We start from the raw sequence: 24,230 nt of genomic DNA, 5'->3' as shown, positions 1-24,230 counted from the left end.
TTAGCAATTGTTCTGTGCAGTTAAAAAAAATAAAATTATATAGAACCCCAACATTTAATATTTATTTTTTTACTTAGTTTATCATTAAAAATTAAGCAAAAAAAAACTGAATAAATCATATTACTTAAAAGTATTAAATAAAACTGACCACAATAAATAATAATAATTATCTTTATCAAGTAGGCTAAGTAATGGAGTAAAGTGGGTTTTGCTCCATGTTGGCAAAGCGTGTCTGCAAACCATCAAGCAACGTGCTCTTCATTGTTTTCATTCCCTGGTCCTTATCCAAGTGTTTCAACAAGAGTCGTTGTATCATTGACAGCAGGAATCACATCTGAGGCTAAAGCATCTGAAGAAGGGAGTCAGTACATTTACCAACTTCTCCATGAGATTCCACTGGTTTGCAGTCAGAATGGAGGAGAGCTCGTTTTCAGACACATATACTCCAATCGCCCATTTTTGCTCAAAGGAGTGCACCATGTAGAATGTGTTATTTCAATGAGTCTGCTCGTCCTATTGAAGTCTTTTCATTGGTTGACCGAGTTGTGTCTGAATATCTGTAAGTGAGAGTATGCTAGGCTGGAGTGTTTAAAGTATCTGACTACTTTGTGTCCGACTCCCACAGCCCCCATAAAGCCTGTTTCACACCGCAAGTGTCAGCAGAGCGTGAGCAGCGTGTGTTTTTTCGGCGTCCATTTTAACCGATTAGAGCTTTCAAACCACACGCAGCAGCAGCGCGTCAGTGCAAGGCATAAGCTTTGCTGAAGCAGTAGCGATAGTTTCGGCGCTGGGTCTATTTTTGTCGCGCTGCTCACGCGCAATTAAAGTGACAGTGCATTAATAATGACCAAAACACATTGAATGACAGTAAAAAGTAGTTATTTTACCCAACAAATGCAGTAATAATATCCACTGATTTATATATAGTCAATCAAATGAACTTAAACTATTAAAAACTGCAACAAACATTTATTTACGCCTGAAATATTTATTTACGAGAGTTGTAGTCCATAGCGCAGTGCAGTGTATTGTGGGTAGTGTAGTTCCACACGCATGCTGGATGATGTGAGCTCGCTGTGAGCTGTGCAGCTGAAGCAGAGGAAGAAAGTTTATTCGCCTTTGTTTTATGTTCACTCAAGTTATTCCACCCAGGAGCTGTTTGCACTGTGAACCTGACAACACATAAATAAATAAAAGAAGGGCATGCTTTGATTGCTTTTGTCCGTCTTATCCTTTACACAAGCTGTTACTCTGCCGCTGGACATTACTGAAGCAGAGAAAGTAACACTAGTTTGATCATGTATAAATATCATTATAACTATATTGTATAAATATTATTATAACTAGGCCTACAACAACCTGACAATCAAAAACCAAATGACATGATATCACAGGCGATCGTCTTCTGAGTGCACCAGACATGAATGACACTCCTCATAGAGCTTGACAAGCATACAGTACTGTATGATCTATATCATTTGTAAAATAAAAACTTGCAGGTTAAAGAAACAGCATAGAAGGAGGTTGCCGTGAGCCTTGGTGCAGATGAAAAGTTTTTTTTTAAGTGTATTTGTATATAGAGTGAGATGTGTGAAATATGAAACAAGATGGCGGCGCGTTCAGATCGCGAGGCTCACAATCTCTCCAGTTTCTGCAATTTTGCAGTATTATTCCTTCTCATTTCGGGTCTGTTCATGCAAAACAGCAGTGTCTTTACATCGTACACCTGACAGGAGATCTTGGATATTGGTTTGTGCATTCCGGACAGTTTTATTAGCAATCTTCGACTCATCCCTGAGATCGCCAGAACACCCGGGCCTGGAAGCCCTACCCAGCCGGGCGGAAGTGCTCGAAGGCGGTGCAGAGAACGTAAACAAAGACGGGGGAAGCGCGGCGGGCTAAGAGCTAAGCTAAAGCTAACACCACACCGGCTCTCTTTACCCAGCATCTTTCTCGCCAATGTACGGTCACTGGTGAACAAAATGGATGAGATTCGACTGTGCATCAACCACAGCAAAAGATTATGGAACTGTAATGTCATGATTTTCACAGAAACGGCTAAACAGCGGGATACCAGACAACGCTGTATCGCTAACTGAGCATCAAACATTCCGAGCAGACAGAACAGCGGATGACTCCAGTAAGACCAGAGGCGGAGGATTATGCATTTATATTAACAAAGCTTGGTGCACAAACTTTGTCGTCGTTGGGAGACATTGCTCTGTTAACCTGGAATTTCTAATGGTTAAATGTAGATCGTTTTAGTGCCACAGGAGTTCACCTCCACCATAATAACTGCTGCCTATATTCCTACCGATGCTGATGCCAAGCTTGCTATGAATGAACTTCATGCAGCCATCAGCAAACAACAGACTGCTCACCCGGAGGCTGCTTTTATTGTTGCAGGGGATTTTAATCACTCAAACTTAAAGACAGTGCTCCCCAAATTCCAACAAAACATTTTCTGCCACACAAGGGGAAACAAAACTTTAGACCAAGTTTACACAAACATGGCTGAAGGATACGCTGTGACCCCCCTCCCCCACTTGGGTCAATCAGATCACCTTTCTTTGTTTCTCACCCCCAAGTACTCACCCCTCATCAACCGTGTGAAGCCATCAGTAAGGACCATCAAAGTGTGGCCAGCGGGGGTGGACTCCACACTCAAGGACAGGTTTGAACACACAGATGGGAGTATGTTTGCTTCCCAGGCCACATGTGGCTCTCACACAGACATTGATAGTTACACTTCCTCTGTTCTGGAATATATCAACACCACCATAGACAGTGTTACACCCAGAAACAGATCACCACATACCCAAATCAAAAGCCATGGATGAACAAGGAGGTGCGCCTCCTGCTGAAGGCACGCAACACTGCCTTCAGATCAGGGGATGCACAGGCCTACAGCACTTCCAGGGCTAATCTGAAGAGGGGCATCAAAAAGGCCAAGCACTGTTACAGGCTAAAGCTAGAGGAGCACTTTTCCAACTCTGATCCTCAGCGCATGTGGCAGGGCATCCAGGCCATCAGCAACTACAAACCCAGCCAGTCCACCCCCACAGCCACAAATGTCTCCTTCCTGAACGAGCTAAATGACTTTTATGCCCGCTTTGAAAGAGACAACACACAACCCTACACCAGGGTCATCAGAAGTCTACACCGCACTGAGTCGGATCAATGTGCGTAAGGCTGCTGGACCAGACGGTATCCTGGGCGCGTCCTCAAAGCATGTGCAGAACAGCTCGCTGGGGTATTCACAGACATTTTGAACCTGTCGCTTAACCTAGCTACTGTGCCAACATGCTTTAAAATCACCTCTATTGTGCCAGTGCCCAAACACTCGAGCCCAACGTGGCTGAATGACTACCGCCCTGTAGCACTCACACCCATCATCATGAAGTGCTTCGAGCGGTTGGTCTTGGCACATCTGAAAGACTCTCTGCCATCCACACTGGACCCACATCAGTTTGCCTACCGTACCAACAGGAGCACAGAAGATGCCGTCTCCATAGCACTGCACTCTGTACTCACACACCTGGACAATAAAAACACTTATGCACGAATGCTGTTTGTTGACTTCAGCTCAGCATTCAACATTGTCATACCCTCTAAGTTACTGATCAAACTCAGAGACCTGGATATCAACGCGTCTCTCTGCAACTGGGTTATGGAATATCTGACTAACAGACCTCAGAATGTTAGATCAGGCCACATCTGCTCAACCACCGTCACACTCAACACTGGTGTACCACAGGGCTGCGTGCTGAGCCCCTTCCTCTACTCCCCTTTTACCATCGACTGTAGGCCTGTGAACAGATCCAACACCATCATCAAATTTGCAGATGACACCACAGTGATTGGTCTAATCAGCAATAATGATGAGACTGCCTACAGGGAGGAGATACAGCATCTGGCCACTTGGTGCACCGACAATAATCTGCTCCTTAACACAAGACCAGCTCATTGTGGACTTCAGGAAGGGACGAACAGGCTCACATGATCCTATCCACATTAATGGGATGGCCGTTGAGCCTGTCTCATCCTTCAAGTTCCTGGGGACCCACATCTCAAAGGACCTTTCCTGGACTACCAACACCTCCAGCCTGGTCAAGAAGGCTCACCAGCGCCTATTCTTCTTGAGGCAACTTAAGAAGAACCAGCTTTTATCAGCCGTCTTGGTGAACTTCCACCGTTGCACAATACAAAGCATCCTGACCAACTGCCTCACAGTCTGGTATGGAAGCTGCTCTGTTGCTGAGCGTAAGGCACTGCAGCGGGTGGTGAAAACTGCCCAACGCATCAGAGGGACTACACTGCCAGCCATTGAGGACATCCAGAAGAAACACTGCCTGCGCCGAGCACGCAGTATTCTTAAGGACACCTCTCACCCTGCTCACAGACTGTTTGTTCTCCTGCCTTCCGGCAGGCGCTTCAGGCTCCCCCGAACAAAAACCAGCAGACTGAGGAACAGCTTTTCCCCAGAGCTGTCTCCCTTTTGAACTCTGCCCCTCACTGACTCTTTTGCCCCCCAATACACCCCCCACACTCCTCTAACTTATACTCCTCACAATCACTGCACTATTTAACATTTGCACATATTCATTGCACTGATTCATTTATTTGAACTGTACATACCCAATGCACATGGACATTTGTAATTATGTTTATCTATCTGCGCACTTCTGCTATTAATAGCATCCTGTAAATATATTCATTTATTGTAAATCTGTTCATAACTAATACAACCTGTATATAATGTTCATAGTACATCCATCTGTAAATATTACCATAGTTTTTCTATAACTGCACTTTATAACTTATACCTATATCCTGCACTTGCTGCTATTGCACTGCTGGTTAGACCGAAACTGCATTTTCGTTGCCTTGTACTTGTACATGTGTAATGACAATAAAGTTGAATCTAATCTAATGTAATATGTAACTAGATAGAATAGACAGAGATAGATTGATCTCTGCAGCAGCTGCCGAAGAGCTGCGCGCTGCAGACGCAGCTGCTGTGAAAGGCAAACGCCTGCGTGCTGCTTCAGCTCTCCATACGCGCTGCGCACGCTCTGCTCACATGCTGCTTTCGCTTGCGGTGTGTAACAGGCATGGCTGAACAGATATGGGCCAGATTATTACCATATATGTTTTGCCATACATTCAGAAAAGGTGGGAATGTTCTTCTGGTTCACAGCTCCTTTTGCAGTTTGTGGGCCAGATAACAAAAAACACATAAGAGCCAAGTAAGGCTCAGCTATGGCTGACATCAGTAAACATCGAGTTCTGGCTGACTTTGGGATTGCATTTGGAAAACATGCAAAACTGAACACAGGTGTAACATTAGCAGACACCTGCCACACCACACTTCAGTTGCCAAGTCTACCCTGCGAGCTTAACATTCTTCCCGTCTGTCATTTGCTTCAGGTAAGTGATAATTTGGCACTGTCAGACAGAATCCCCTCACTCCCCTCATTGAGCGTAAAAATAAATATTTCTGTGAAATTCATTCTACAGAATGTCCAGTCTCTAAAGAACTTTCAACTGCTTTTAACTCGACCAGCAACTTTTTCAAGCACTTGAACAGAAAGCATTGTCGGACAATACTAATCATCAAGGAGGACACTGGCACCCAGAAACCCCGGCAGCCCAACTCATCCTAAACAGGCTAAATTGGACTTTTGTACAGGATTGGGAGTGAAGGTGTCTTCTGAATATGAAGAGAAGTGTAGCTGCTTATGCCGTTCACATATATCATCTTTTTTTTTTTTTTAAATGATTCTGTTCATCAAGTCGGCATTAAAAAAATGTTTTTTTAATCTTAAATTGTTAAATATTTATAAAAATTGTAAATATCTGCTGTATGTAGTTTCAAATGAAATTATTACTCCAGTCATTACTGCTTTTATTACTATTAACATTTATAATAATAATAATTAATATTAGAGTGATTTCTGAAGGATCATGTGAAGACAGTTCATGTGACCAACTAAACTTCTCTGACCACATTTCTAGAACTGCTCGATCTTGCAGATTCGCACTCTATAACATCAGAAAGGTCCGACCCTTCATATCTGAACATGCAGCTCAACTTATTGTTCAAGCTCTTGTTCTCTCCAAACTGGATTATTGCATCTCTCTACTAGCCGGGCTTCCAGCTAATTCTATCAAACCTCTTCAGCTGCTTCAGAACGCAGCAGCACGAGTGGTCTTTGATGAACCCAAAAGAGCACGTCACTCCGCTACTCACCTGTTTCCACTGGCTGCCAGTTGCTGCTCGCATCAAATTCAAAGCTCTGATGTTTGCTTACAAAGCGACCTCTGGCTTTGCTCCTTCTTATCTGCTCTCACTTCTGCAGATTTATGTGCCCTCCAGAAACTTGCGTTCTGTGAATGAACGTCGCCTCGTGGTTCCATCCCTAAGAGGGAAGAAATCACTTTCCCGAACTCTCGCATTCAATCTGCCCAGTTGGTGGAATGAACTCCCTTACTACATCAGAACAGCAGAGTCACTTGCTGTCTTCAAGAAACGACTAAAAACTCACTTTCCTTCCTAATCTGTAACTGCCTCTCTGGCTATACCACTAACTGTACTCTCTCTCAAAAAAACAAAAACACATTACTAACGCTTTGCTTCTTAGACTTTACACACCTGAAACCTGTCTATAGCACTTGTTCACTGCTGCTCTTATAGTTGTGTAAATTGCTTCCTTGTCCTCATTTGTAAGTCGCTTTGGATAAAAGCATCTGCTAAATGACTAAATGTAAATGTAAGACAGAAGTAATGAAGCTAAATATTCATCATTAAAATTACTGGAATAAGTGATTAAATTAAATGATAAACTACTTTTGAACAGTTATTTTACAGTGCAATAATATTTCACAATTTTACAATGTGTTCTGTATTTTTGATGAAATAAATGCAGCCTAGGTGAGCAGGAGAGCTTGTTTTAAAACAAATAAGAATCAGACCGACCTCAAACTTTGACCGGTAGTGTGTGTGTGTGTGAGTGTATGTATATATATATATATATATATATATATATATATATATATATATAAACTTAAATGTACAGTTACATGTATTTATGTGTGTATTATATCATCTTTGCATCAAATATATGATATTTGCAATACTTAAGTACGAATTTTCAGCTAGTTTCTTCCTCACAGACGCGCTTTCACTTCGCTATATTGCTCGCGGGGTGTTGTGACTTAAATGTGCTCAAACTTTTTAATTCCGCCAAAATATGTATTAGATAAAGATATCAATAGGGGGTGAACATATAATTTAAAAGGCCTTGCGTTTATTTAACCCTTACAGATTTTGGCAAAGTCTTGTAGATGGTATTTTGGCTAAAAATATTAGGGTAATTAAAAAATCTTTTTAAATAGATGAGTAAATAACTGATGTTCTCCACTGCTGAAAACTTCATACGCGATCAGAGGAGTCTGTGCTCACCTCTCAGAGCATTCTGATCAGTTAAAGAAAAAATATTAATGCATTAAAAATATTACAAATATTTATTGCATGATTGTTTATTCAAAATAAACCAGAGCTAAGCATAAAAAGTTTCCATGTTTTCATAAAATAAGTTCATCAAGTTGTTTTAAGTTTACAGAAAACTAGAAAGCAATAGACTATTTTGACAGTGTTTTCTTAAATGCATATTCCACAAAATTGAGATTCTGCTGCTATGATAGAGATGATTGTGATTTTCAATCACAAACTGCTCTTTGCACATCAGCATTGTTAAGTTGTTTGACAGCTGTGCGCTTGTTTTACATTGTTGCAATTTTAGAAACATGCTGTCATTAAAAGAAATGAATCAACCTTTTGATGCATTTTTTCCTTTTTGCATTTTTTTATAATTTTTTTTTTTTTGATGCATTTTTTTCATGATATATTTGTGATTGGTTTTCTGTTGATTTATCGCAGAATCACTGATATCGTGATTGAAGCAACAGTGCACGGCACAGCAGCAAAATGCTTCATAAACTTGGTGATAAAAAATAAGCTTCTGATTTATACATTTGTTTCAAATTTCTTATTACACAGCCATGAACTATGGATGGTAAATACACTGCAAAAATGATTTTCTTTCTTCTTTTTTTGTCTAGTCCAAATATCTAAAAAAAAATAACCAATAAACATTTTCTAGACAGATTTTTAGTCAAAATTATGTGCGTTTTTTTTTTTTTCATAAAAAAAAGCTCAATAATCTGCCAATTAGGGTAAATAAAAGAATATTGTTTTTGGTTTTAAGTAAGATTATTTTACTTATCTCATTGGCAGATTAATTTGTTCACTTTACAGAAAAAAATTCACTTAATTTATAATTATTTATGAAAACTGAATTTTTTTTCTAGATATTTAGTAATATGCTATATGCGAATATGTCTACAGAATGCTTCCTGATTTAATTTGAATTTGATGTAAATAGTTTTAAGCTATTTAAACTACAAAATGCATTTATGTTAACATTTATCCATTTTTAAAAAAAATATTTTTATTGTCACTATTCTTGACTGTTTGGCAGCGTTTTGTGACTGAATAATAATAATAATAATAATAAGTATGCTATTGGCTAATGTCTATCTGTTTTTGTTTCTGTCAACATTAATTACAGCTTAGATTAATGTTTTGTGTCTAATTGTTTAGTTTTGTGGCAAGTAGTCATATAAAAAGTGGGATCAATAGGCAGTTGTTTCTGCAGTATAATATTTGGAATTGTCTTTAAACATATTTTATGATTTAAGTAACACAACTACAGCAAATAAAATCGATAATGCATGTTTTAAATTTACAGTGTGCGAATAATCAAGGATCAACGATAATTTGTCACATTGTTTGCACCAAGGGGGCCCCAACTAAAATCCTGCTTAGGGCCCCCTGAAGACTTGGGCCGGCCCTGCATGCGGTACAGGTATGAGTGTGAATGTGTGTAGAAGTTTACTTCTTTCCAGTTTTTTTTTTTTACCCAAGTCCCACCCCAAGAACTAAACATCCAAAGGCAGCTTAACACAATAATTTATGCATTTATGAGTCAAATGCAGTAATTAAAGTTCCCCTTCAGATGGAGAACTTCAATGCTATAGTGGATTTTTAATCCACGTATGGGGAATTTCGTTCAGAAAGCCAATCTTCTGAAAGAGTATGTAAACAGGCCAATGAAATGCCAAATGAATTGGCAGCGTCAGCTTGCGCACCTGAGGCTTGTTGCAATCAATTTAGCATTAAAGCACAGCGAAAGCAAGATGAAGCATCCTTTTTGCTTCAGAGACTTCTACAGCCTTCTGAGGGAGTCGATGAGGGTTCCTCCTGCTGATATCCAGTGATTTCGAGCAAACGAGAGGGGTCTCCCGGTCCAGAGTGTGTACACGCGACGGCAGATGGTCAAGATCGGCTTCTTCCTTTCCTGCCGTTCTTTGGGTCCGGTCCTCCAGAGCGGTGCGTATAAAGTTGCAAATTTCATAAAAGAGCAACACAGTCGTGCAATATGTCCTTTTCAGGACGTTTCTGGATGCGGTGGTTATCCTGTCCCTGGATGATAAGCACAAGCACTGCGTTGCATGTCTGGGGGTCCAGCATGTTAATGCGGTGCTCGCGGGCAGTTCATGTCGTCACTGCGATGCCAAGTCTGTTTTGCAGTTAAGATCGTGGCTAGCTCTTGCAAAAGGGCAAACCACCCCAGCTGTCCCCTTCACTGCAGCGGGCACTCGGTGGGAGATTATCCATCGTGTCCGGGCCCGCGGACCTCACGCTCCTCCAAGCGTTTCATTCAAGCTTTGAGCAGAGGAAGCGATCCGTCTAACCAGATGGTAGCCCTTACGCTCGATGACACCGGGGACCAGACGTCCACTGCTGCATCGGAGGGTGGGCTTTCATTGTCTGATGAGAATCCAGACCCGCTCGCCCCCTCCCGGCAGGTAAGCGCTGTCAAAATGAATCCTGGAACGGACATGTAATCCGTGCTTTCCCAGGCTGATCCCGTCTAGATTGGTGCTACGTAGAGGACAAGAGGGCCAAGCCTTCGAAGCCTCTCGTCCCTCTCTACCCGGAGGTGCACAGTAGGCTCACGCAGTCCTAAAGGGCACCTTTTTCTGCCAATGCTGCGTGGCCCTCCGCCCTCACCACACTCTTGACGGTGGAGCAGCCAGGGGGTATGAGGCGATTCCTCAGGTCGAGCGCGCCATTGCGGTCATAACTGCACTTTATAACTTATACCTGTATCCTGCACTTGCTGCTATTGCACTGCTGGTTAGACCTAAACTGCATTTCGTTGCCTTGTACATGTACATGTGTAATGACAATAAAGTTGAATCTAATCTAATCTAATCTAATCAATCTTTGTCCGCGTGGCGCCTCTTCCTGGTGGGGTGCGCCTCGTCTCCCATCCAAAGACTGTAGGTTATCTGCCTCCATCGGAGCTAGAGCTTACGAGGCTGCGGGCCAGGCTGCTTCCGCCTTGCACACTATGGCCACCTACCAGCACTACCAAGCGCAGGCACTGGCCCAGCTGCACATGGGTGGGTCCGACCCAAGCTTGCTACACAAGCTCTGCACCGCAACTGACTATGCTCTTTGGACCACTAAGTCCGCTGCGTGTGCGTTGGGGAGGACAATGTCCACATTAGTGGTCCAGGTGCGCCACTTCTAGCTAACCTGGCTGATATGCACGAAGTCAACAAAGTCCGCTTTCTTGACTCCCCCTTATCCCAGGCTAGCCTGTTCGGTGACACTGTCTGTGAATTCACCTAGGAAATCAAGGCGGTGTGAGAGCAGTCTGATGCCGTAAGCCCGCTCCGCCCACTGAGCCATCCACATCTGCTGTTCCTCGCCGAGGGCGCCCGCCTATGAGAGCTTTTCAGTGCCACGCAAACATCAATAAATGATCACTTTTTCACTTCCCCAGATGTGACAGCCCGAACTCTGCCAGTCTGGGACGCTATGGGACGGGTTTTACAGCCCATACTGCATCGTGCCCAAAAAGAGTGGTGGGTCACGGCCAATCCTAGATCTGCGCATTTTAAACCGCTGTCTGCACAAGCTGCCATTAAGAATGCTCACACAGAAGCGCATCCTCCGGTGCGTTCGTCCTCAGGATTGGTTTGCAGCAATAGACCTGAAGGATGCGTACTTCTATGTCTCCATTCTTCCACGCCACCGTCAGTTTCTGCGGTTTGCGTTGAAGGTCGAGCTTGGCATTACAAAGTCCTCCGCTTCGGGCTCTTTCTGTCTCCGCGGGTCTTCACCAGGCTCGCGGAGGGTGCCTTAGCGCCCCTTCGGCTCGCGGGCATCCGCATACTCAATTATCTCGACGACTGGCTGATTTTAGCCCACTCTCGGGAGCAATTGATTATGCACAGAGACAAGGTGCTCCAGCACCTCCACCTGTTGGGGCTTCAGGTCAACCGAGAAATAAGCAAACTCGCCCCATGCAGAGGATCTTTTTTCTCGGGCTGGAGCTGGACTCGGTCACCATGACAGCGTGGCTCTCCAGAGAGTGCGCTCAGCTAATGCTGAACTGTCTGAGAGAGTTCGACAGCAAAATAGTGGTCCCACTGAAATTATTTCAGAGGCTCCTGGGGCATATAGCATCCGCAGCCGCTGTCATGCCGCCCGGATTACTTCATATGAGAACACTTCAGCACTGGCTTCACGATCAAATCCCCAGACACGCATGGCATGCGGGCACACACCGAGTCACTGTAACTGCGCTGTGTCGCCATGCCCTCAGCCCTAGGAATGACCCCTAATTCCTACAGACTGGAGTGCCTCTAGGACAGGCGTCCAGTCATGTTGTTGTTTCAACAGATGCTTTCAGCACGGGCTGGGAGGCTGTGTGTTGCGGGCATGCAGCTGCGGGCCTGTGGAAAGGAACCCAGTTGCATTGGCATATCAATTCGCCTAGAGTAGGCATGTGCCGGTATCACATTTTCATGCTGCGATTAATTGATTGAGCTTTTATCACGGTATACGGTATTATCACGATATTGTAATTTTACTAGAAAAACAGGTAAAAAAACACAAAAAACTTCAATAACAAAACTTTAATAACTTTTTAATTAACTAAAAGTACTTCAAACATTTAAATACAAATAAATATAAATAAAACAATACACAAAATAAAAGTAAACTTGAGCAATTATATCAAAGTGAATGTGCAAAAGGGAAACCGTCTTCGTAATCCCTCTGCATTTTTTTGGAACCCAAAATATTTCCAAACTTCTGACTTTAACCTTTTTAAAGGGGGATAAATTGTCGGCAGCGTTCCTCCTTATCAACTCATATTCTATAAAACACAAAAGCCATATATATGAAATAAATAAATAAATACAAACTTTAATCTCAATTTAATTTCTGTATGCTGTCCATAAAGATATTTGTTGAGTTCTAAAAAAATACACTATTCATTCATTTATTTTTCTTCGCATAAGTCCCTTGTTTATCAGGGGTCGCCACAGTGGAATGAACTGCCAACTATTCCAGCATGTTTTATGCAGCAGATGCCTTTCCAGCCACAACCCAATATTGGAAACCACCCATACACACTCATTCACACACACTCATACACTACAGCCAATTTAGCTTATTCAATACACTATTGACTCAGCCTATATTCAATAATAAACATAACAAAAACTGCCTGATAATGCATGGGTAAATCTTCAAAGGGAACAGTGTTACATTTTAACCTCTTTCACCTCATCCTGCTTGCTGTTTCACTATCTAAACAATGAAAACATAATATAAGTCAAATTTGTTTCATTTTGATATTATGATTAACAGACACCAAACAGCCTCGTGTAGCTGCATATTTTTATGAGCATCATCTTCACACTGCATATTTAGAACAAAACAGGGCTTAAATATAACTGTCTCCTTTCATTTCCATTGAAAAGAATGAACTTTACCCTGTCTCTTTTGCAGAATATCAGTTTTAATAACCAATAATGGCCATTATAATAGTATAACGTACATTAAATTTAAACGATAAAGGTTAGCAATCAGTCAATGTGCAGAATCAGTTTATGTGGTTACATAAATTAATATATTAGCTTATCTTTGCACTCAGCCAAAACAGTTAACTGAGAACAAGTAATTCAAAAGACATAAGAATTGTTAGATAGAGACAACAAGATGAATTCAATATCACGTTTATCAGCTATAGTGAGATGAGATCCTCCAGCAGATGAACTGTCTGACATGCACTATACTCTGACCTGGGGTTTATGCTCACCCGCTGAACTAGTGGCTGGCAGCTCTGGGCAGAGAGTGTGTGGTCACGAGATTTGCGTTTTTAGCCATGTACTAGAATGAACAGAGAACTTTTCAGAATCGCTAAATGAAACGCCGGTGTATTTCCCGCGATTTCTCTGCGCCTCCCTTGCGTTTCTTCTCTCTGACTCTCGACTATTTTGACAAATACACACAGACGACGCACGCTCATGCGGAGTCCAAAATAGGAGTTTGTGATTGGGCCAGCCCAATGTCAATACCGAAAAGAGCCAATGGGCTGCAGGGTGTCACATGGGCCGGCCCGGTCTGTCTGTCCGGGAAAAAAAGCATCTACTTTCAGAGAGTCACAGATCACAGCAGCGTCAATCAATAAGGCAGAAAAAAACGATAGGCTGCTAAGCCTTTTATGGGCCGATCAGATCATAAGACGATGATCAGCCCGGCCCAAAAAGTACGTCGGCCCACCGGGAAAGTGCCCGGTCTGACAGATGGCATGCGTGTGAGGATTATAGTGCGGTGGCAGCGGCGGCGCGCACTGCGCACACAGGGCTTCTACATGCGGGGATTGTTTACATCAGAGTGCGCATCAGTTCTGCGCAGCATATACGCAGTTTTTCTTCAAGCGGTTGATGGAAAATAAGCCAAGGCGCGTTCTAAGAATATAAATTCGGATCTATTATTTTTCACGGTATTTTGAAGTGCCCGCGATAACAATATCGTGCATATTCATTACCGTGATTTATTGCATTACCGAATACCGGCACAAGCCTAGCCTAGAGCTGTTGGCAGTGTTCCTCGCTCTCCAGCGTTTTTTTTTTCGGTGCTGGAGTAGCAGCAAGTGCTGGTCAGGATGAAAAGCACGTTAGCGGTGGCCTATATACACTGCATGGGGGTTATTCGCTCTCGCCGCATGTCTCAGCTCGCCCGCCGTCTGCTCCTCTGGAGTCATACGCGGCTGAAAGCGCTGCGCGCCATTCACATTGCAGGTGAGCTCAACCGTGCAGCCGACGTGCTCTCATGGCAGCCTTTATGTCCCGGAGAATGGAGACTCCACCCTGAGTCTGTTCAGCTGATATGGGCGCGATTTGGGGAAACCCAGATCGATCTGTTTGCTTCCCCCGAGAACGCTCATTGCCAGTTGTTTTTTCCCCTGACCGAGGGCTCTCTCTGCACGGATGCACTGGCCCACAGCTGGCCTCGGGGCATGCGCAGATATGCGTTTCCCCCAGTAAGCCTGCTCACGCAGTTACTGTGCAAGGTCAGGGAGGACGAGGAGCAGGTCTTGCTAGTTGCGCCCCTCTGACCCAACCGGACCTGGATATCAGAACTCTCCCTCCTCGCGACGGCCCTCCCCTGGTAGATCCCTTTGAGAGAGGACCTACTCTCTCAGGGACAGTGCACCATCTGGCACCCTCGCCCCAATCTTTGGAACCTCCACATGTGGTCCTTAGACGCAAGGAAGACTTAGGTAACCTACCGACTGCAGTGGTTAATACCATCACTCAGGCTAAAGCCCCCTAGTTTAGACACATTATGAAGAGTGCTTTACTAGCACATGTTTTAATGGTATGTCATGAGTTTTTCTTTAAATGGCAAATTTCTTTTGTATTGTACATGGAGGTTCAATGCTGAAATTTGTCACAAAAGAAGATGAGGTGGCATGACCAGCACTGCTCTAGAGGCACCAGCAGCTGCACAGATACAGACTAAAGGCTGATTTATACTACTGCGTCAAGCACACGCGTATGCTACGGCGCAGCCTACACTTGGACGCATAGCCCCACGCCGTGACGTCGGCATCGCTGACGCGCACCTCTCAAAAAATGTAATGCGTATGTGTAGCGCAAGCTCTGTGATTGGTCAGCTTGGTAGCGCTGACGAGTGTGGGCGGAGGTGAGAGCCGTGCGAGCGTGATACAGCGGGTGTTTACAAGTGTGGACTGCTGTTTTGTGTTTAACTTATGATTAAAGTTGTTGCACGTCCGCCGGTTCCCGCCTCAAAATGAGAGAATTTGAGCCACTTGTACATTAAGGAAGCGTTCAGAAAAAACAAAACCCCAGCGAAGTAACTCATAGGAAACTCAAGGAAACATAGACACCTACTGCCAGCTAGCGTTTCGGAAGTGTATTGCACAGCAACAGAAACAGCGCGCAGAAGTACAAATGCACGCCTACGTGCAAGGCTTGCGCCGTAGGTCACGCCGATCACTTGACGCAGAAGTATAAACCAGGCTTAAGGATGCAGCACTGAGGACTGTCCATCTCTACAGGTACAGAGAGGGTTTTATTCCTTACCTTTTGTAAATGTTTGAAATTGGGAATGCTTCTGCAGAAGACATGTTTATTTTGATGTAAACTATTGTTTTGTAATGTAAATATTTGAATGTTTAAGTATAATTTTGAGTGTTAATATGCATATTTATGTACATAAATAAATAAATACATATTTAAATACATATGTTTGTGTGCTTCTGTTGCTCTGTGGGGGCACCAAAATAAAATTTCGCATAGGGGCACCCTTTTGGCCAGCAGCAGCCCTGATGATGCATGAACATTTCTGAGTGCCTCCTCCCAAAAAGTCTCCGATAGTTTTACACCGAGTTCATCTTCCCATCTAGATTTAATTTTATTTACATTATATTCTTTTAAAGACATGAGTTTAGAGTATAATATGGAGATAAATCCTTTATTAATAAAATTAAGAGTAAGATTATCTAAAGGGGAAACAGGGGGAAGAGCAGGGAAGTGAGGGAATTTCTCCCTAGCAAAACAAAAAAGATATCTAAAAAAAAAATATTGCGCGGGAGGTTATACTTTATACAGAGATTTGCGAAGCTGTTATATGAGTCATTGGCATACAGGTCTTTAAAGTGTTCCAATCCAGATGATGACCACTGTCTAAATAATGAGCCTAGCATGGAAGGTGGAAACTAATGATTTTTGTAAATAGGACCTAAAACTGATGCTGATGTAAATTTATAATGGCATCTAAACTGATTCAAGATTTTAAGAGTAGAAAGTATAATAGGGTTAGAAGTAAATTGAGAACTTTTCAAAGGTAGGGGAGAATACAGTAAAGCAGGAAGAGAGGAAAAATATGTTTGTGCTTCAATTAAACACCAATTTGTTTCTGGAAGATGGAGCCAAAATAGTATCTTCTGAATATTTGGAGCCCAGCAGTAGTGAGTAAAACTTAGAAGACCTAAACCACCTACATCACAAGTTCTCTGAAGAATGTGTTTATTTACCCTGGGGATCTTATTTTCCCATATGAAGGAGGATATAGATTGACTAATTAGATGAAAAAAGGATTTAGGCAAAAAATAAAAATAAAAATAAAAAAACTGGTAGTGATTAAAACAAATAAAGAAACTTGGGAAGAATTGTCATTTTCAGTTATAGTATTCTTCCAGCTAAAGTAAGAGGAATAGTTTACCACCCCTCTATATCAGCTTTCATTTCTTTTAGTTGGACTTAAAAATTGGCTTCAAACAAGGAAGAAAATGAGTGTGTCATATTTATTCCAAGATATTTAAAGCCATTAGGAGAGAAATTAAAGGGAAATGCCTCTTGTGGCATTTGCAAGGCCAAAATATTAATGGGGAAACATTCACTTTTTTTTCTAAGTTTAATTTATATTCTGAAAAGACACCAAACCGATCTAACATTGATGTATTTAAAGGGCAGCTGGATACAGGGTAACTAATATAGAGCAGTAGGTCATCAGCATATTATGACAGATAATGTTCAGTACCCCCTCTTTTAATTCCTTAATACAGTTTTGTTGTTTTTAAAGCTATTGAGAGGGGTTCCATCGCTATAGCAAAAAGAAGTAGGGAGAGTGGACATCCCTGACAGGTCCCTTGTGTTAATGGAAAAAAGGTAGATCGAGAATAGTTGGTTCGAATAGATGCCTTAGGGTACTGATATAATAATTTTAACCCAAGAAACAAAAATCATACCAAAACCAAACTTTTATAAGACTGCAAACAAATAGAGGCATTTAATGCCATCGAATGCCTTCGCATCCAGGGAAATAATTACCTCTGGGTAAGGAGAAGGATCCGGCGAATACATTATGTTAGCAAGTCTACAAATAGTAGAAAAAGAATGGCGGTTTTAAATAAATCCTCTTTGATTATCTGAGATTATTGAAGGGAGGGCATATTCTAAATGAAATGCTAACACTTTAGCCAACATTTTTATATCTGTGTTTAATAGAGATATAGGATATGGTACATGTTGCGTAGAATCCATAGAAGTGAAATAGTTTCGTAAAAGTGAAATAGATGCTTGTCAAAAACCTAGAGGTAGGGAGTCAGTTTTTAAAGACTCTTTAAATACTTCAAAAATAATTGATGCAAGTTTCTACTTAAATTTTTTTGTAAAAGTCAATCGGATACCTATCAAGGCCGGGGGATACCATGTCAATTGCCATGACAGCTCTACTTATTTATTCATTATTAAGGCCAAATTCTAGATCTTCTATCTTATCTGACTCTGAAGTGGGAAAATATTGACTAAAACAACCAGCTCTTGAAAGAGGGATCCAGTAACAATAACGTAACGACCATTAGGATCACAGATAGTATCAGCAGGTGTAAACTGTATTCTGTTATTAATCAAAATTGCCACACCACTTGATCTGCTGTTAAATTTGGAATGAAAAATTTGATTAACCCATATCTTACGAATTCTATTATGATCCCCAACTCAACAACAAAAAAGAAACATTATAATACCTAGATATAATTCCCCAACTGGGAATGATCGCAGATAAAAACAAAACACAAAAACCTCCGGAATACGCGAGATAACAAAATCGATATACAATTTAGGTGTAGCTCCCTAAAAACAAATGTTTAAAAAGCAACATGTGTCGTCATCGTCAATACCTTACCCGGTTAATTAACGAGAGAGCTAGGAAAAACGTAAAAAGAAAATGGCACCAGAACAAATTCTGTCCTGTCCAGTGCATCTTCGGGTTTTGCACATCGTATTATAAGTCACAAAGTCCTCTGCTTCTTACCCTTCTAACCTTCTTACCCTTCTAACCTTAGACATTCACCAGCCTGTCACTATAATCAATAAGGCCATCTTCAACCTCGCGAAGGCGTTCATCATGAGCCTCGTGATTAGGGCTGGGTATCGAGTTCGATACTTTTTAAGCACCGACCTAACCATCTCGATACTACCGAGAATCGAAAAAATAATTTTCATTCGGTACCAAATTTCGATACCCAAGGGTATAATCTTGTCAAAGTCAGTGAGCTAGAAAACCTGCATCCCTAACGTGCCCGGATCAAATGCTGGTGATTGGCTGCGGCAGGGAGGCTGTCTTGAAAATCAAGTTTACGGTGGTTACGCCCACTCGCGCAGAGCTTCTCAAATTGTCAAACAGACATACAAAATCAGTTAACTTTTAGCACTTCTTGCTTGTGTACCGTTAAAGTTTAAGGCCCCGTTTACACTGCAGATAAATGTGACCCAATTCCGATCGGATCTGTATGATGACCGTGTAAACAGAAAAAAACGCATGCATTAGAATATTCAGCGATCGGTTTCAGGCCTCCTTCATATGTGGAAATAAATCAGATATACATCGGATATGTGACAATGCGACTGTCATGTAAACAGGCAGATCGGATTTATTCAGGCGTTATGTTCTGATCATCATTAAACTTGTGACAATGTGGTGCTTCTCTGCGGTTTAATGATGTAGGAGGAGCGTGTGTGGAGATTCTGACGCGGTAAACAACAACAACAGAGGAAGCATGGAGGAAAGTGGTCAGTCGCCACAATTTGCTCCCACCAGACCTGAGATCTCTCTCACACATTCCTCTGAATGATGGAGTACATCATACAGCATATAAACCAAAAGCGCAAGCTGCGATGACGGACTTTTCCCACCTCAAAATCATTTTAAAGTTGGGTGAACTTCGTGTTGTAACTTTTGCTTTTTGTAGCTAATAATACACTCACTGCGGGCTACACATAGATCAACTTTATTCTCTCCAACAACACCAGTGCGCACACAGGCAAAGGCTACATCAACTACATACACACGCATCAGGGCCATACCATTACCTAAACTGCGTGGGGGTAAATCTCACAGCTTATACTATTGTTCGCATATTTCGCAGAGCTATAAACAAGATAGTTTCTTTCATCGTGGCTAGTGTGGCACAGATGCTAGAACCCGCATTTATGCATGCATCATAAATTGTACGGCAAGTGTAAAGACATGAATTGGACTTGGGTCACAATTAAAAGAACGTGTAAACAGACAGACACAAAAATCTGATATAGGCAGTATCATATGTATACGGAATTGGGCATCAAGACCTGACAGTGTAAACGGGGCTTAAGTTTGTGCAGGGTAAATTTATTAATCCTTTTTTGACCTAACGTAAGCTGTGTAACGTTATGTACTGTTTCGAAGGCTTTAAATACCTGGCTGATACTAAAATGCTTTAAGGTTAACAGTAATTGATGAAGGTTACCTCGCATTAAACTCATCTTATATAAATGTCCTTATCCTTGGCTGCATTAATAGTTTAGCTTTCATGTTTTCTTCACATTAATGTTATAGTCTCTGCTCCTGCTGACCCTGGAATTAGGAGACCATCAAATGATAATCCATTTACACTGACAGAAAAAGTAAAAATGAACAAAGAAAGGAAAGATGAATGCCACAGGGCCGTTACAAATTTTATTGTTAAAGGTTTGCTGCCTTTTTCTACTGTGGAGAACGATTAGATTTACTGGATATGCATTTTTCAATGCATAGAAAGGAACCAAAAACAGTGAAAAATAAGTCCATGAGATATGAGTGGTTCAATTATAATTATATGAAGCTGCAAGAATGCTTCTGTGCGCAAAGTAAACAAAAATAACTTTATTCAATGATTTATCCATGGGAGGGTCAGAAAGCTCTTGGATTAAATCCAAAATATCTTCATTTTTAGATAATTAATGACAGAATTTCAATTTTTGGGTGAACTAAACCTTTAAGCAGCAGTAAGCCTCAAAAATACTTAAAATTGATTGACTTAAAACTGCTTGAACTTTATTAAAACTTTTTGCACTAATATATTGTGTTAACTACACTTTGATCATTTTGTGCTTTTGTTCCTTTGTTTATTAGTCTTAGAGATAAACCTGCTGTGAAAAGTGTCACAAACATTCTGAAAAAAATAATCTTGTTAAAATATATTTCTTTAAATAAAAGTATCGTTCGGAACCGGTATTGAATTCAAGGTATCGGTATGGAAAATTTTGGAACGATACCCAGCCCTACTCATGATAAGACTTTACTTGTTCCAAAGTTGCGTTCACAGGTGACACAGGTAATTCAGTTGTCAAAAGTGAATGTACAACTTGCGTCATGTCAGAAAGAATCGCTGATCTGAGCTTTTCAAGATCCTCAGGTAGACCTTTGGCAAATGGTGCAGTTTTGTCGGTCTGACTTGAAGCCTCTCATTCTTTGTCACCAATTTTAGACGTGACAAACGTGTTTTCACAAAGTGTCTACCAGGTGTTCAGCTATAATTTATCATAAATAACGACTTAAATCATGCCATGCTTAACCCGGAAGTCCCCCAAATATTCATATTTAAATAATAACTTGTTATTATTAAATATTAATATTAATACTTTTATGAGCTTAATGTTACTACATAATGGTAAAGAATGTGAGGCATGATAAAATGAAAGTTGTGAGCATAAAACAATGTCAATATATGTGTGTTTTATCACCTTAATAAGCATTAGTGTCCTAAGTGACCAGCCTGTTAAATGCAAATAAATTGTAGTTTGAATTGAAATATTTATTATGACTAAAAGAGTCTTTGTGCCCTTTTGGCTTAAATGGTATCAGTATATGGTTAATCTGATCGTAGTGAAGAAACCCTAATTTCAGTAAAAAAGCTTAAGTCTGTTCTGACGGTAGAATCGCAGCCAGCCGCAACCCTAAAACACTGTACCAGCAATGCATTAATCTGCTAAAGTGGAGAAATCCCAATTGCAGCATTGTTTAACCTGTTTCTGGTGAACAAATCTCAGTGCAGTGTTACTGTAAATGTAGACTTGAGTGACGTCCCTCTGTCCACATTGTAAATCTCTTTTGAATTATAGTGGATTGATAACATTCATCTAAGCTTCAAATGCGTACAAGCAGAGCAAACTGGTGATATTTGGTGGAGTGATCACACCTGTAATTGTTTATTGTTTTACTCATAACCGGAGTCACTAATCATACTGATTTTTGCTACTTGCTCTGAGTAATAATTATGTGTTGTTGGACAGCACACTAATGATTTTAACTTATTCTGTGTGTTAATTTCAAGTATCTACGTGCGATTTCATTTCTTTTTCATATTGCGCGCCAGCTGGGAGACCGCCTCACTGTAAGCACTGTCTGCTGAGATCACAGGCAGTAAAAAGCCCTCCCCACTTTTGATCCAGTATACTGATAAAAGAACTGCAGTTCATAATATTAAAATTGTTTTCAAAATGGAAGACCTGTCACAGATTATTTTAATATTCACACACCTTTTGGAACGAAGAAATCTTCCATCAATGTTCATGTTTATGAAAATATTTTTGGATGGTAATTCCCAGATTTTACAAAGGCCTCATATAATTTAATAGCTAGATTAAATTCATTGCGCATCTCAATGAACCTCTTCTAGTTTATTTCTCACATCGTAGGTCATGCATTAGAATCGCTACCTAATGCATGCCTAATACATTCGCAAACATTGCGAATTTGGCCTAAACTTTGCAGGAAAATGTTTGATTAATTCACAGCAATTACAAGCCCTGATCCAGCTCGATTACTATTAAAAGGTTAGAATTGAGCGTGTTCCTGATTCTTGAATACCTTCTGCTGTGCTGAACCACTGCGTGTCCCAGTGCTTTTCAGACAGTGCTTTTCCACACAAGCCGCGAGCTGATTGAGATCTCATATTAAGCTAGAACTAATTACCTTAAGTTTAAAATTAAGTTAAGTTTTAAAACTGACACTGCATGTTCCAGTGTTATTTTGATAGAGCGTTTTCCTCGATTAATTTGCAAAATACCTTGCAGTTAGTTTGTCAATTCAACAAGCTATCCTCCCTGTTTTAAACAGCAGCTAAAAGCATAACCGTGTGTTTGCTGAACAGAATTTGTGTAACATCGCGTATGCATTAGTGCGATTTAAACAGCAACTGTAAAGATAATGTGTTGTGCCCAACAGTTAGACTGTTGTATAAAGTGTCTAGAAAAAGCTGTCATACCGATTATCCCTTTAAATAGCAGGTAGAAATGTTTGTCTAAACTCACATCAAGGATCAAGTGCGATCTTGTATCAAAGCAATCGGGTCACTCTGTATTGATACAACTGCATCGTGAGTAATATCTCTGTCAGTGATATTACAGAACAAGTTACTTGAACTCAAAGATAAAGCAACAGGTTGTACTAATAATGTAGTAAGATTAATTATTCTTACAGGTCAGCAAATTAATCGATCTTTAAATTAATAGACAAATAAATTGTAGGCTCCAACAGACGAGCAGTTCAATTTAATGTAATTTTAGTTTGGCAAAGTCAACCCAAATATTCATAATTAAATAATAACTTGTTATTATTAATTATTAATATTAATAATTTTATGAGCTTAATTTGCTACATCTTACTAAAAAGAAGAGCCATATACTGTCCAATGGTCAGAGCAGTACAAACAGTTGTGCACCCAGGTTAAAGATACACTTTACAGGGGGCCACTATTTTGCACTCCTAACTTTGCTGTCCCCTTTATTTTACAGACGAATGCATCAGATTGGGGTCTGGGGTGGTTCTCTCCCAGGAGGTGAGGGAAGAGTAGCGGCCGGTGCTGTACAATTGCCACAAGCTCTATAAGAGAGAGGCTAAGTACAGCACCAGAGAAAAAAATGGCTTGGCAATCAGGTGGGCAGCCTTCACCCTCCACTATTTTGCAGGCTTGCTGTTCACTATTGCACTATAAAATAAGTGTTTAAAAGCAGTTTATAATTTAATTAAATTTATTCCAGTGATTTTAAAGATGAATTTTTTACTTCATTGCTCCAGTCTTCAGAGTCACAGGTTTCTTCAAAAATCACTCTAAGATTAATTATTATTATTATTGTGTTTATTATTATTAATGGTAATAGAAACTGCATACAATAAGAAAGCAGTTATTTAAAATTTTTATAAATAATTATACAAAAAAATACATTTATATCCCATTATTAATGTGCGCAAATGAAAACTCTGAAACACAGAACACACTGACAGAAAAAGAAAACGATAAATCCTTGAACCTGTCCTTACAGATATTATTACATTATATAAGTATTAATCTTTGCTACACAACAAACTGATTCAAAGTTGACTCCTGTTAGATTTGGGATAAGCATATATAAGCAGAACATTCTCTGTATCCCCCTTCATATGTCACAGTCAAGTCCAACCTAATAGTCCATGGTTCATTTTTTGCTGTGGCTGTGATAGAACTCTTCTATGGCTCAAAGCTGCACTTAAAAGTTATTTATGCATCCTAGTCTTAATTTAAATGTCAGTGTTAGAGGTAATTCAAAACCCTTAGCTGGGCCATAAATAGGATTTTGGATGACAACATAGGCATAAAATAATTATTGAGAAGCTTTATTAATTTAAGAATATTTTAAAAAATAAATCATATTGAATGGTGGATTCCTATGAATTTACTACATTCAACACACATTTGACATTAAGCAATTTAGAAGAATATATCATGTTATACACTTGACATTAAAGAGGAAACAACACATTTTTTCATTTTTTGTTTTATTTAAATTGTTTAAACTCTTAGTTCTTAAATCTCAAGTGGCTGACAAATTTGATTAAACTGCTTGCTGTCAAACATAAAAATATTACTTTTCTCCTGAATGATTCAAGCAAACAAAAAATCTGTAACTTGACGCAATGTGGCACAAGTGAA

General features: G+C 40.6%; 1 protein-coding gene across 1 annotated transcript in view; it reads right to left on the bottom strand.

The window, feature by feature from the left end:
• cnga2a (cyclic nucleotide gated channel subunit alpha 2a) overlaps positions 1–24,230 on the bottom strand; it is a 165,489-nt gene that overhangs the window by 140,459 nt on the left and 800 nt on the right. The window lies entirely within an intron of this gene.

This window comes from Danio aesculapii, chromosome 14 (genome assembly GCF_903798145.1).
Source record: "Danio aesculapii chromosome 14, fDanAes4.1, whole genome shotgun sequence".
In the NCBI taxonomy this organism is placed as follows: Eukaryota; Metazoa; Chordata; class Actinopteri; order Cypriniformes; family Danionidae; genus Danio; species Danio aesculapii.
This window is presented reverse-complemented; position numbering and strand designations above follow the sequence as displayed.